The following is a 13,936-nucleotide window of genomic DNA, read 5'->3' on the forward strand; positions in this document are numbered from 1 at the left end:
CATATCTTTTTTGTCATCATCTGTGAATTTCTCACCTGGGGATATGTTCTGAGAGGTTTGCTGGATGGGAGGAGGAGAGAAATTATATGTGCTGTGGATATGCTACCATTTTATCCTCCAGAAATGCTGGAGCCCGCCTTCCACAAAGTGTTCCTAAGTTTCTCCTAAGTCCAAATCTTTCCCAAATGTATTACCTTTTTATTTCTTAACTACTTACACCAGGGCTAGTCATTGAATGATTTATTTGTTAACCAACATTGTCATTTTTATCAACACAATGCATGAATGAGAAAAGATGAGAGGAGTCAATGACAAAAAAGCAAAACTCTCCCACCCCACTCTTCTGCATCCCAAGTTCAACGACCCATGGATGCCTTTTACATCATCAAGATTTTATATCTTCTGATGATGACTTCCATACGACGGTATGATACACAGGCACTTCTATTCATTAGAAAATAGTTATCCTCACCTTGATAGTAAATGGTGCAGCTTATATCACTTACAATACATCATCTTCTCCTCTGCTGCTTCCTATATTTCATAGTTATATATTCCCTCTTATTCGTCTGTTGGCCACATTTTTTTTACTTTTTGCTGCAAAATAATCCCAAATTTACAGAGAAGTTATAGACACACTAAAGGAATGTCTGTATGTTCCTCACCTAGTTTCCCAAAACAGCATCCTCATTCTTTCTAACTGTATAAATTTAAACATACACACAGATGCAGGTAAGAATATATAGACAAATAATAGTTTTATATACATCAATTATTTAAAGTTACATACATAAACTTATATATACATATAATTTAGTTATATATGTACACCAATCAATAACAGTTTTTTATATATATACATGTATATATAATTATTTTGAAGTGTTTGAATTGAGTTACAAATATGATGCTCCATTATTTCTAAATATGTCTGTGTGTATTTCATGAATCAGGACATGCTCTTACACAACCATGGTACAATGATTAAAATCAAGAAATTACATTGATGCAACACTCTTATCTAATCTACAGACCTATTCAAATCTTTCCAATTGCCCACTACTGTCTTTTATACTACAACCAAAAAAATAATTGGCTGCCTTTTAAACTTTGAATGTTAAATATAGATCACCATCTCCAGTTTCATTTGCTTTATTCATGTCATCTTTTATATCCCTTAATAAACGTAGTACCTTTCTTATTGTAGGTCCTGTACAATGCTGGTTAAGTGTATTCCTAGACATTTTAATTTGTTTTTGCTGCTATTATTGTGAATTGTATCTATTAATTTTTATAATGTACCTTACTGAACTCTTAATATTAGTTCAAAACCTGTTTTACCCAATTTTCTAAGTAGACAACCATATTCTCTGCAAATGATAATTATTGGATTGCTTCCTGTCTAAAAATTTAACTTATTTCTCTATCATGTCCTTCTTCACTGGCCATAATGTCCAGACTATAAATTGTTCTTATTTATTTCCTCAATTTTTTAAATTTAGAATGACTACAGAGTCACAGGAAATGGCAAAGAACTGTAGAGGAAGGCCCTGTGCATACTTGACCTTCCCTCAGCCACATTCCCGTCTTCCTTAACTGTAGGACAACAACAAAATCAGGAAATCAGCATTGGCACAATTCATAAAGTGAGGCATATTTTACCATGAACACACGTGCACACACACACACACACACACACACGTGACTATGTGTGTGTGTGGCTCTATGCAATTTTTTTTAGACATATTCTTACTCTGTCGACTAGGCTGGAATGCAATGGCATGATCTCAGCTTACTGCAACCTCCACCTCCTGGGCTGCCTCAGCCTCCTGAGTAGCTGGGATGACAGGTGCCTACCACCAAGCCCAGCTAATATTTGTATTTTTAGTAGAGATGGGGTTTCACCATGTTAGTCAGGCTGGTCTCAAACTCCTGACCTCGGATGATCTGTGGATATCTGCCTCCCAGAATGCTGGGGGTACAGGCATGAGCCACTGTACCCAGCCAGCTCTATGCAATTTTATGTGTGTAGCTTCATATGACTAACCCTGTAATTCATTTTCTCTTTTAAATAAAGAAAAGGAAAACAGAAATTAAGCCAGAGACTCTTCCCAAGACATATCAAAATATCTTATCAGGTGTCTAACCAGCCCCAGAAGTTTAGAAAATCTTGAGTCAAATACATGCAGTTTTTTGATAAGTGAATTTTGCCTCACTTAATGCAAGTTCATGAATAAACTCATCCAGCCACAGTCTAAGACATAAAAACAAAATAACGCCATCTCACCAACAATGCAAATCCATGTGCAGGATTGGGTCAAGTTTACTGAGCACCTTCCAAGGAAAGAAGAGAAAGAAGTAAAGGCATTGGAGATAGCTGCCTCTGAACTAAAGAAGATGAATTTTTATTTCCACTCTGCCATGGGCTTCTCATTCTTACACATCAGTCCGTCTCTCATTCTCCCAGCTTTTTCATCCTAATCTTCCAGTCCTGTGGGACAGTCTGTAAAGGACACAGAGTCACCTATGAAATATTCTGGGCAAAAAAATGTTTAAGTTTTTAATTTTAACTTTCAGTTTCTAAGAAATACAAAGAATAGAGGAAGAAGTTAAAGACTCCCACAAGGAAATATGTAGAGAAATCCAAACTGTGGGTCATGCTGTAAGATGAGAAGGGAGATGCTGTTTCAGGTTAAAGGGGAGATAAAAACCAAATGGGAACCATCACAGCCAAAAGGAGCCAAAGGGAACATGGCGACTAAATGTAATGTAGCATCCTGGGTAAGACCACAGGACAGAAAAAGGACATTAGGTAAAAACTAACAAAACCTGAATAAAAAATTGACTGTAGCCAATAATAATGCTTCAATAACTGTGAAAAAAAGTTCCATACTAATACAGGATGTTAATAATAGGGGAGGCCAGGTGAGGTGGTTCACGCCTGTAATCCCAGAACTTTCCAAGGCTGAGGCAGGCGGATCACCTGAGGTTAGGAGTTTAAGACCAGCCTGGCCAACATGGTGAAACACTGTCTCGACTAAAAATGCAAAATTAGCCAGGAGTGGTGGTGTGTGCCTGTAATCTCAGCTACTCAAGAGGCTGAGGTATGAGAATCAGTTGAACCTGAAAGGCAGAGTTTTCAGTGAGCCGAGATGGCACCACTGCACTCCAGCCTGGGCAATAGAGTGAGACACTGTCTCAAAAAATAATAATAATAAATAGGTCTCATATACCTCATACCCAGTTTCCCCTGGGTATCTCTCAACTATTTGTGTAACTCTAAAACTATTCCACAATAAAAAGTTTATTCAAAAACAAATGCAGACACTTGGGAATTTTTTTTAATGTGAACTGGATGTTAAATAATAGGTATAGATATTATTTTGTTAGACGGGATAAAGATGTTGAGTTATGAGGATAACGCCCTTACTTTTTGGCAATTTGTGCTGTAAGTATTTAAGGATAAAGTGGTTCGATATACAAACATACTTTAAAATGATTCAGTCCATCTCCTAGGGAATGACTGTCAGTGGCTATTAAATCTATTAGGTTAAAAGCTGAGAGGGACTTTACAATGGATAGATTAAATGATGCAAAATGTGAACCTACTTAACATCACAAAAAGAGACAACCAGACACCATGACCCTCCTGATGGAACCACACCAAAGCCGTTTATAAAATATGCTGGCCAAAAATCAGACGTGGATCTGATCAAGGCTCAACAGCTAAATCCCAGTTTACGGGAGATAGAAAGGAAGGAAGAACATGTTAAATAGCACCAGAAGGCTGACTCTACAAAATTTCAAAAGTGGGGAAATTGTACAGGAGAAACAACACAGATTTTTTTAACAAACAGATTGCACAAGGGGAAACAAAAAACAGAAAAACAAGAAGAGAAAACCCGGGGACTTAAACAATTATCAACCAAATACACTACGGAGATTTTTGTTTCAGTCCCAATTAAAAGACAGCAACTGTAAAAACACAGGAGAGAGAGAGGGAGAGGAAGAGCAGGAGTCCAGAAATGTGTACGCTGACTAGGTATTTGGTGATATTCAGAAAGTGAATTCACATTATTTCAGATGTGAAAGTGACATTATGATTATATATTTTTAAAAGTCTTTATCGTTCCGAGAGGCAGACTGAAATATTTACAGATGAGATTATGTGCTGGTCTGGGATTTCCTTCAGAAAAATCCAGAGCTGGGGAAGAACGGGCATGGATTGACTGTGAGAACAGACAACATGAGGTTGCCCACACATTGAAGATATTGAAGCTGGAATGGATCCACGTTACCAGTCTCTCTGCTTTCATATACTGTTGATATTTTACAAAATAAAATGCTTACACAGTGGCTAAGCAAATAAAAATATGCGGCAAATAAAAGCTAAACATTAAAAAGTTGTTGAATCCAGTTGTTCCATTATGGGTATATCATATTCAATGGTACTAGCCTTTCTAATTTTCTGCATGTTTGATCGTTTTCAGAATAAAAGATTAAAATGAAAGACCGCATGACTGAATAAATAAAATAATGCAAAACTCAGGAAAGAAGCACCTTGCAGAGAGTAGGACCAAGATGGAATTAGACAAAAACACACAAAGCTACTAAGCTATGGCTAAAATCATATTTCTTAAAAACGATGGTGAACTCACCAAATGTTCATTTTATTAATGGCTCATAAACTATGAATGTATGCTCTATTCACCTTTATGTAGGATGCAAAAAGAAGTTACAAGAGTACTTTTTTTTTAAGGTTAGAGATGGTTTGAGATCCCTGCAAAATTTTGTGTTGGCACTTGGCTCCCGGGGAGTCTCATGTACGTGTCCCACCATAAATCAAGGCTAGTTTAGAGGCTAGAAGTGGGAACAGACCACACCTCTACCTGGAAGAAGATGAAACAGAGTTATCAGCAGTGGGAGTTAGAGAGAACTAACTAAAGGCAGACATAAACAACACAAACACATCACTCTCCAGTGTGTGATCATTTCTTTTTCTTTCTTTCGCCCTTCTTCCTCTCTCTCTTTTTTTCTCCTTCTTTCCTATTTCATTTAAGATGAAGTTAATTTATATATTTTTTTGAGACAGAGTCTTGCTCTGTCACCAGGATGGAGTGCAGTGACACAATCTTGGTTCACTGCAATCTCCATCTCCCGAGTTCAAGCAACTCCCCTGCCTCAGCCTCCTGAGTAGCTGGGACTGCAGGTGCACTCCACCACGCCCAGCTGATTTTTTTGTAGTTTAGTAGAAATGGGATTTCACCATGGCCAGAATGGTCTCAATCTCCTGATCTCGTGATCTGCCTGCCTTGGCCTCCCAAAGTGCTGGGATTACAAGCATGAATGAATATCACTGCTCCCGGCCTAAGATGAAGTTAAATTTTAAAAGTCTCCACTAGCCTTCCATCCTCCTAAGAGAAAAGGTTCAACCCTTATTCGAGGTATTTGACAAGAAAAAGTCTTTCATATAAAGTATTAAAATAACCTTCAAGCAGGGTAGCCCCTCCTGGGGTGCTTAAGTAGAAAATATTTGACCCAGAGAATGTGACCCAACAGGATGCTGAAATAGGCCATCCATAGAGCAGACAGCAAGAGACAGGGACAGAGGACGACAGAGGGCCAGGTTGCTCTGTCTCACAATATAAATGAGTGCCTGCCAGAATGACGTTACTTAGGCTCGCTGTGTGACTCCTGACCAGTAGCTACTCCTCTCCAAGCGGCAAGTTTCACTCCAGTAAATTGGACTTAGTCAGATGCTGCCAACTGCAGGGGCCAGGTAGAGAAAGTAAAAACGCAAAGTGAGCTAGGGCTGGGGGTGAGGGCGGGAAGGGGTATGAACTAGAGAACCATATGGATTCAGCTCCAGGTGGGAACAAAGCCCCAATTTAGTCAGAGAACCCATTTCTTTCTGAACAACATGAAAAGTCTGATATTTGAAAGTGCAGTCTCCCTATTTTCAAATGCTGATTAAAAAGCATAGATTAATAGATTAAAAAGAAATTTAATCTAAAAAGGAAAGAGAAGCAACAATCAGAGAAAAAGCGACCATAAACTCGTTGTGCAACTCCAAGCAAAGTTATCTGGGAGTTGAAGATGGGATTCGGCTTGCAAACCACCATTTCTCAATCTCTGTGTTAGATAACATCTGAAAAACTGCCAAAGTTTTAACAATCTATGTCAAAATTCTGACTTGGAGGTTAGGAAGATATACTTTGGATCCAGAAAGAAGTGGGTTCAAAGCCATTTCAAGCTCTTTCTCTTCCTGCACGTATGATATTGGACAAGTTTCTTAGCCTCTCTGAGTTTCAGTGTCCTCCCCTAATACTGTGCATCTGCAAGGATGGAATGAGAAAATACGCACGGAACGTGATTCCCAGTGCCTAGCACAGTGCTTAATAAATGAGTCATGATAATTCTCTACGTCTATCAGGATATGATAGCCGCATACTTTCACATCCAGATGATTCTAAGCAAAAAAAATAAACAATGAATGAACTTCTAGTTACATGGGTTCCCCAGGAACACAGCAGGAAATTCCACTGGGGGAGCATCAGCCAAGGTACGTATAACACGGAAAGGCTTCATCATAGCCACTGCGGGCAATGGGCTGCTCTTGAGTTCATCTCCTGGATCACTAAATCTGGAGAGCTTGTGGGTAAAAAATGAAACTGATGCCCATAACTAAACTGAGAACCAATCAAAAGCAATTCAGCGTTTTATTTTAAAAGCTGTGTTTTTGAGTGTTTCTTTCTTGTACAGTAATTTTAGATTTATCAAATAACTTTCAAGATAGGACAGGAGGTTACCATATACCCTTGCCAAGTTTCCCCAGTTACGTTTTTTTTTTTTTTTTACTTGAGATGGGATCTCACTATACTGCCCAGGCTGGTCTTGAACTCCTGGGCTCAAGTGTTTCTCCCACCTCAGCCAAAGTGCTGGGATTTTTTTAAGGCAAACTAAATATAGCCTAAGAAGGACTCTGTACTTTTATATTTGAGTCCCTGTGGACAAACTGCAACCTAACTTCATAGGTAGACAAGATTGAAAATCTAGCATAGGAGTAGGCACCTGTCACAACAGCCGAATCTTGGCCAATCCCAGCGGCTGTACTTCAACCACTCATACATTGCTGAGTGTTCAAGCTGTGTTCAAATAAGGCGAACGCCAACCTGTAGCCAATCCAGCTATTCCGTGCGTCACTTCTGATTTGCGTACATCATTTCCCTATTTTTTGTCTGTAAATCTTCCACTACGTGGCCACGCTAGAGTCTCTTTGAATCTGCTGTGATTCTGGGGCCTTCTGATTCCTGAATCACTCATTGCTCACTTAAACTCCTTTACATTCAATTTGCTGAAGTTTTTCTTCCATCAGCTGACAGGCATGAACCAGTACTTTTGCCCAGGCATTTTTCTCTTCTCGTTAACATCTTATATAACCTGAGTAAATTTGTCACAACTGAAAAACCAACATTGGTGCTGATGATTAACTAAATTCTAGACTTCACTGCAATTTCCCCTGCCTTTCCATTATGTCCTCTTTCTGTTACAAGATCCGATCCAAGGTTTCACGTTGCATTTAGTTGTAGCCTCTCCCCAGTCTCTTCTGATGTGTCTTTCTTTGGTTTTCATGACCTTGGCAGTATTGGGGGGATACTGGCCAGGTGTTGTGTTGACCGTCCTCCACTCTGAGTTTCTCTGGTGTACTTCCCATGAGTAGACTGGAGTTTGGGTCTGGGGGGAAAACACCGCAAAGCTGAAGCATCCTCCTCTTCACATCGTATCCAAGGTTACATGAATGCCTGTGGCGTATTCGGTAAGGTTGGCCTTTATCACTTAGGAAGGGAAGCATTTGCCAGGTTTCTCCCCTTGCTAATCAGTGTTTTTTTTCCCTTCTCATACTTTATTCTTTGGAAGAAAGCCACTAAATCAAGCCCACTTCTTGTGGGATGTGGGAGGTGATGAGGAAGATTAAGTAGGTCCTCTTAGAGTGGGAGATGCCTGCACATATTAAATGTAAGCAGCAACTAGCCGGGTGCCACGTAATCCCAGCACTTTGAGAGGCTTTTGGAAGGACTGCTCAAGGCCAGGAGTTTGAGACCAGTCTGGGCAACATCATGAGACCCCATCTCTATGAAACATTTTTAAATTATCTGGGCATGTGGCATGTGACTGCCATCCCAGCTACTCAGGAGGCTGAGGCAGGAGGCTCGCTTGAGCCCAGGAGTTGGAAGCTGTAGTGAGCCATGATCATGCCCAGTACTCTAGGTTGGGTGATGCTGAAAGACCCTGCCTCAAAGAAACAAAACCAAACAAAACAAATTTAAAAAACAATGTAGGTAATGATCTTTTTTTTTTTTTGAGACGGAGTTTCGCTCTTGTTACCCAGGCTGGAGTGCAATGGCGCGATCTCGGCTCAACGCAACCTCCGCCTCCTGGGTTCAGGCAATTCTCCTGCCTCAGCCTCCCGAGTAGCTGGGATTACAGGCATGTACCACCATGCCCAGCTAATTTTTTAAATATTTTTAGTAGAAACAGGGTTTCACCATGTTGACCAGGATGGTCTCGATCTCTTGACCTCGTGATCCACCCGCCTCGGCCTCCCAAAGGGTAATGATCTTTTATTCTTGTGTGGCACTGTACCCTCACTTCACAAAAGTGCAAGTGGAGGCCCAGAAAGGTCAAATGACTTTCCCAAAAAGTGGCTACATTTATAGATAACAAAGCTTAGGTTCAAACCTCTATCTCTGCCCTCAAAGCCCATCTTCTTACCACTGGGTGGCATGTCAGACCCCACCAGCACTGTCCCACCCCTCTGGCTTTGGTTATCTCCCTAGGAAATGGTAAATCTTTGATGATCTCATTTTTGCCATCTCCTTGAGGTCTAAAATGGTTGGTTTACACCATCTCTGGCGTGAGTTAAATCACTTACGCAGAAGAACAACCTGGCCCAGTCTTTCTCAGAATTGCTGTGCCCTCATAGTCACCAAACCTGAGTCAGGAATGAGTCACACTTATTTCCAGGTACTGGTGCAATCTTGTGGGGGGCAACTGTCATCACAGCCTCTTTACAACTCAGCAAGGTGCAAAATTACTTACGCAAGCCACTGGCACTTGAGAGAGTAAAATGCACAAGGAAAGATAGAAACACTTGTTTTTGTTACTACCTGGAATTCGGGGAAACAGCCGTGTTTTTCTAGACTCTTGACTTTCCAACTGGGGCACATTTATAACACGTTACTTTTTACAGTACTCTACATTGAAAATACTTTTACTGATCTATAATAACAAGGGTTAAAAATCCAACCTAAATTGGCTGTAGCAAAAAGTAGAAAATAACATTCAGTTCATTTCACTGAAAAGCCTGGTTTAGTTGTTTCAGGCTTGGCTTGACTCTGGAACTCAAAAAACATTGTTAGGATTCTTCCTTCTTATTTTTAAATTTCTATTCTTCTGTGTTGGCTTCAGTCTTAGACATCATTTCTCTGAGTTGACATGGCATCTTCCAGCCGCTCTAGGCTTAGAGCTTTTCAGCATAAAAATACCAGAAGAAAAATAAATGTCTCTGTGCTAATTGCTCTATCAAAGGTTTCAGTTCTAACTCTGATTGACCATCAGTGTGGTCAATTATCTATTGCCACAGAAGGAGTAAGCAACAAAGCCTCAGTGGTATATAAAAATAAATGTAGCCAGGTGTGGTGGCTCACACTATAATTCCAGCACTTGGGGAGGCAGAGGCAGGCAGATCACAAGGTCAGGAGTTCAAGACTAGCCTGACCAATACGGTGAAATGCTGTCTCTACTAAAAATACAAAAAAAAAAAAAAAAATAGCCAGGTGTGGTGTGCGTGCCTGTAATCCCAGCCATTCTGGAGGCTGAGGCAGGAGAATCACTCGAACCTGGGAGGCAATGGTTGTGATGAGCCAGGAGCGCACCATTGCACTCCAGTCTGGGTGACAGAATGAGACTCCATCTCAAAAATTAATAAATAAATAAAAAATAAATAAATGTGTTCTTCATGCAGTTGAGATCATTGGGGGTCCACTGGCGGCTTTGCTGATCTTGGATGGTCTTGCTCACATACCTGGGGGTTGGTTGGCTACCAGTTGAGGAGACTGGAGTGAGTTGGTCCCGCTCCATGCGTTATTCCTTCTCTTGCAGGCCAGCCCAGGCACGTTCCCACGGTGAATGTGTAACTATAATAGATCCATGGCCAGATGTGTACTGCAAGTCAACACCCCAAGACACCAGGTTGCAGCAGAGGAAGAGGTTTAATTGTAGGCTACCAACCAACGAAATAGGAGGGATCCTAGAATCCAGTTCCCTGAGGGATTTGGGGTTAGGATCTTTAAGGGTTTTGGAGTAGGCTAAAATGCAGAGATCATTGGTTGGTGAAAGAAGTCAAGGGGAAGTCATGGGACAGAGGGATGAAAGAAGCTGTATTCGTTCACGTGCTGACGTGATTCCTCCCTGGGAATCTTCAAACTGGTGGGCTTCAGCTATTCCACTGGGATTCAGGATGTGGAAAACATCATAAGCAATCCTTAAACAACAGCTTTATGATTCTAATGCCAGAGATCCTGTCTATTGGAGCAATAGATATGCAAATCAATTCATAAACAGTCTGTGACTCTCATGTCAGAGATCCTATCTATAGGAATGATAGGGACACAATGGTCAGTACCTAGTGCTACGTGACTTTAATAACAAGGAAATGGGTAAGAGTGCAGCCTAATGAATGCTTCATTCTATTTCTCTCCAGAATCCAACATGCAATTCTTGTCATCCCTATGGGGGTGGGAGGGATGTTATCAATAGCACAAACACAGCAGTAGCCAGTGGAAGCTCACCAGGCAGGCCTCAGCCCGGCAGCGACTCACCCTCACTTCCACTGCATCTGACTGGCAACTCCAATGGCAGGGATGAAGAAACAGGCTTCCTCCTTTTTCTGGTCATTTTCACAATACTCTACATTGAAAATACTTTTACTTACTAATTATAACAAGGGTTTAAAATCCCTTTGAGAGGAAAGCAACAGCATTCATGCAGGATGGGTGAAGAATTAATGCTGCAGATGCAATCCATCTCACCCACCAGCCCTTGCTGGGTGGAGGTGAGGCAGACATGGGCTATGTACCTTTCTGAGTTGGGATACGAGAAGTGACTTATTCTGGGAGGATGAGTGGAGTAGGGTTGTTTTCCAAGAGGAATATTGTGGAAGCAAAACCAGCAGAAGTACACTGCTGTGTCATAAACTGAAGTTCAGATGTGGAAAGAGACACAACCAAGACCCATGATTTTTGGGGTCACAATCAGAAGCTTCCAGGTTGTGGGCGAGGTGCAGTGGCTCACATCTATAATTCCAGCACTTTGGGAGGCCCAGGTAGGTGGATCTCCTGAGGTCAGGAGTTCGAGACCAGCCTGGCCAACATGGTAAAAATCCCATCTCTACTAAAGATACAAAAATTAGCTGGGTATGGTGGCACATGCCTGTAATTTCAGGTACTTTGAAGCCTGAGGCAGGAGAATCGCTTGAACCTGGGAAGCAGAGGTGTTGCAGTGAGCTGAGATCACGCCACTGCACTCCAGCCTGGGCAACAAAAGCAAAACTCTGTATCAAGAAAAAGAAGAAAAGAAAAGGAAAGGAAAAGAAAAGAAAGGGGAGGAGGAGGGGGAGAGGAAGGGGGGGACTAGGGGAGGGAGAGGGGGAGGGGGAGAGGAGGGGAGGGGAGGGAGAGGGGGAGTGGGAAGGAAAGGAGAAAGGAAAAAGAAGAAAAGCTATACAGGTTGCTTTTGGAGCCTAGACTTGTCTTCTACCAAAGCCGATTCATCTAATATCTCATCTTACTTTCTCTTGAGAATCTTTGACACTGCTTCTTCTCCACTTCTTCTCCACCCCATTAAAGTGAACTGTCTTACTTGCCTTTTATGTATGATTTCATTTTGTCACTAAAAAAAAAAAATTTTTCTACTAAAGCTGATGCACCCATTATAAATTATTTGCTATTATTTTTAACAGACACTCTTTAGCTTAATGTATTTCATCATGTTACTGCTTATAAAACTGACTTGATTTTAAGTTGGAACAAGGAAGTCTTGTTGTCGGGAAGTTACAAAGACTCAGACCTCCAACCTGTAAACCAAGGGGACAGCATCATCTCCCCCTTGGTGAATTTGGTTCCTGGGCTGAGACACTTGGCAAAGATGTGCCTTGTCACTGAGTGCCCGGGCTTCCTTGTCGTCTTCCTGTGAATCAATCCTCCACGACAGGCAGTGGCTTCCTGGAGCCTGCAAAAGCCTTCTAAACAGGCAACTTGAATTCATTCCTATGTCTGAGCCTGTGTTTAGATGGGAGCTGATATCGAAGGGTTTGGCAGCATCTAATCTCTGCAATAAATTCTCCTAAGAGCTGAAATCTCTCCTCTAGCAGGGAGCTGGGGCTTCTTGAATGGCCTATCTTACGACTGCTGAAAGGAGAAAAAAGATGAGACGTGAGGACCCCTCTCCCTGGCCCAGAGAATCAGAGCTAGAACCTAAATCCATCAGAAGAAATTGCAGAAGTAGTTATGTCCTGGCAACATTTTAACCCAGAAGCAGTTCCATGAGTCCCAAAGAGGTTAAGAACACATCTGTTCATATCCACTGGCAAAGATGAGCTCAAGCTCCTGTTTTCCATGGGTTGCAGGACTGATGTTTTAAAATTCACTCGACAAATGTTTATTGAGCACCTACTAAGTGCCAAGCACTAGAATACCACAGTGGGCAAAATAGAGAAGATCTCTGCTCTCATGGAGCTGGGGATTGTGTCATTCCCACAAGAAAGAAAGCATGGAGTGTGTCTGGACAGTCATGACTGGGGAAGAAAAAGCAAATTGTGGGAACTTCTGGGAACATGGAGGTCACTGGAACGGTCTGCAGAAGAACAAAGAGATCACAAGTAATGGTCAAGCTGGTAAAAGTCAGGAACTGATGAAAAAGGTGGTGGGAGCCTAGAAATCACTGGATGGGGTCCAGAGCTAGAGTGATTTTCATTTTTATGTTTTTGTTGTTGCTGCTTCTGTTTTAGAGACAGGGCTTGGCTCTGTCACCCAGGCTAGAGTGTAGGGGCATGGTATGATCATTGCTCACTGCAGCCTCAAATTCCTGGGCTCAAGTGATCCTCCTGTCTCAGCTTCTCGAGTAACTGGGACTACAAGTGCATACCACCGTGCCTGGCCAATTTTTTCCTTAACGTTTTTGTAGAGACCCATTCTCACTCTATTTCCCAGGCTAGTTTCAAACACCCGACCTCAAATGATCCTCCTGCCTCAGCCTCCCAAAATGCTAGGATTAGAGGCATGAGGCACTCAGACCAGCTCTCATTTGTATGTTCAGCAAATACCTTCTGAGCATCTTTTCTTTGCAAAGCATCACAAGGCGTTGAGAATATAGCAGGGACCAAGATGGGCATGGGCACTGCCCTCAGAGAGATTACAGTTAAGTGAGGGCCATAGAGAAGAAAATAAGCAATTCTAACACAGGCAGGCGGAACCCCTGCAGTGACTGAGAAAGCCACAAGGTTCTGGGGAAAGGAGAGGGGCAGACTCCTAATGTGGAACAAGAGATGGGGGAAGTTAGTAAGTGAAGACAAGCTGAGGTGAGGAAGGGGCAGAGAGCCAGGGGGAAGGGTTTCCCGACTCAGGCCCACCCTAAGCAGAGCAAAAATGGCACATCAAAGGTCCAGCTCCCAGTTCCATCAAGCTGGATTTAGAACTTAACGTCAGAGATGAACCTGGGGGGTCAAGCAGCAGATAAGACAGTTCTTTTATACTTTACCAAGGGGTTTGAACTTCATCCTCAGGTCATTGAGAATCAATAGGGAAGGGGGGATTTTATTTATTTATTTACTTACTTTATTTTTAAATGTTTTGTTTTAATTTTTTTAGGTACATAATAG

General features: G+C 41.7%; 1 long non-coding RNA gene across 1 annotated transcript; it reads right to left on the reverse strand.

Annotated features, from left to right (window-relative positions):
- Positions 1 to 227: 227 nt before the first annotated feature.
- Positions 228 to 2,536, reverse strand: LOC144578815 (uncharacterized). The gene is made up of 2 exons (XR_013525249.1): positions 2,288 to 2,536; positions 228 to 597 (listed from the first exon to the last, which is right to left on the reverse strand). It is a non-coding gene; the product is annotated as an uncharacterized LOC144578815 (long non-coding RNA).
- Between the last annotated feature and the right edge of the window lie 11,400 nt (positions 2,537 to 13,936).

This window comes from Callithrix jacchus, chromosome 12, assembly GCF_049354715.1.
Source record: "Callithrix jacchus isolate 240 chromosome 12, calJac240_pri, whole genome shotgun sequence".
NCBI classification, from domain to species: domain Eukaryota; kingdom Metazoa; phylum Chordata; class Mammalia; order Primates; family Cebidae; genus Callithrix; species Callithrix jacchus.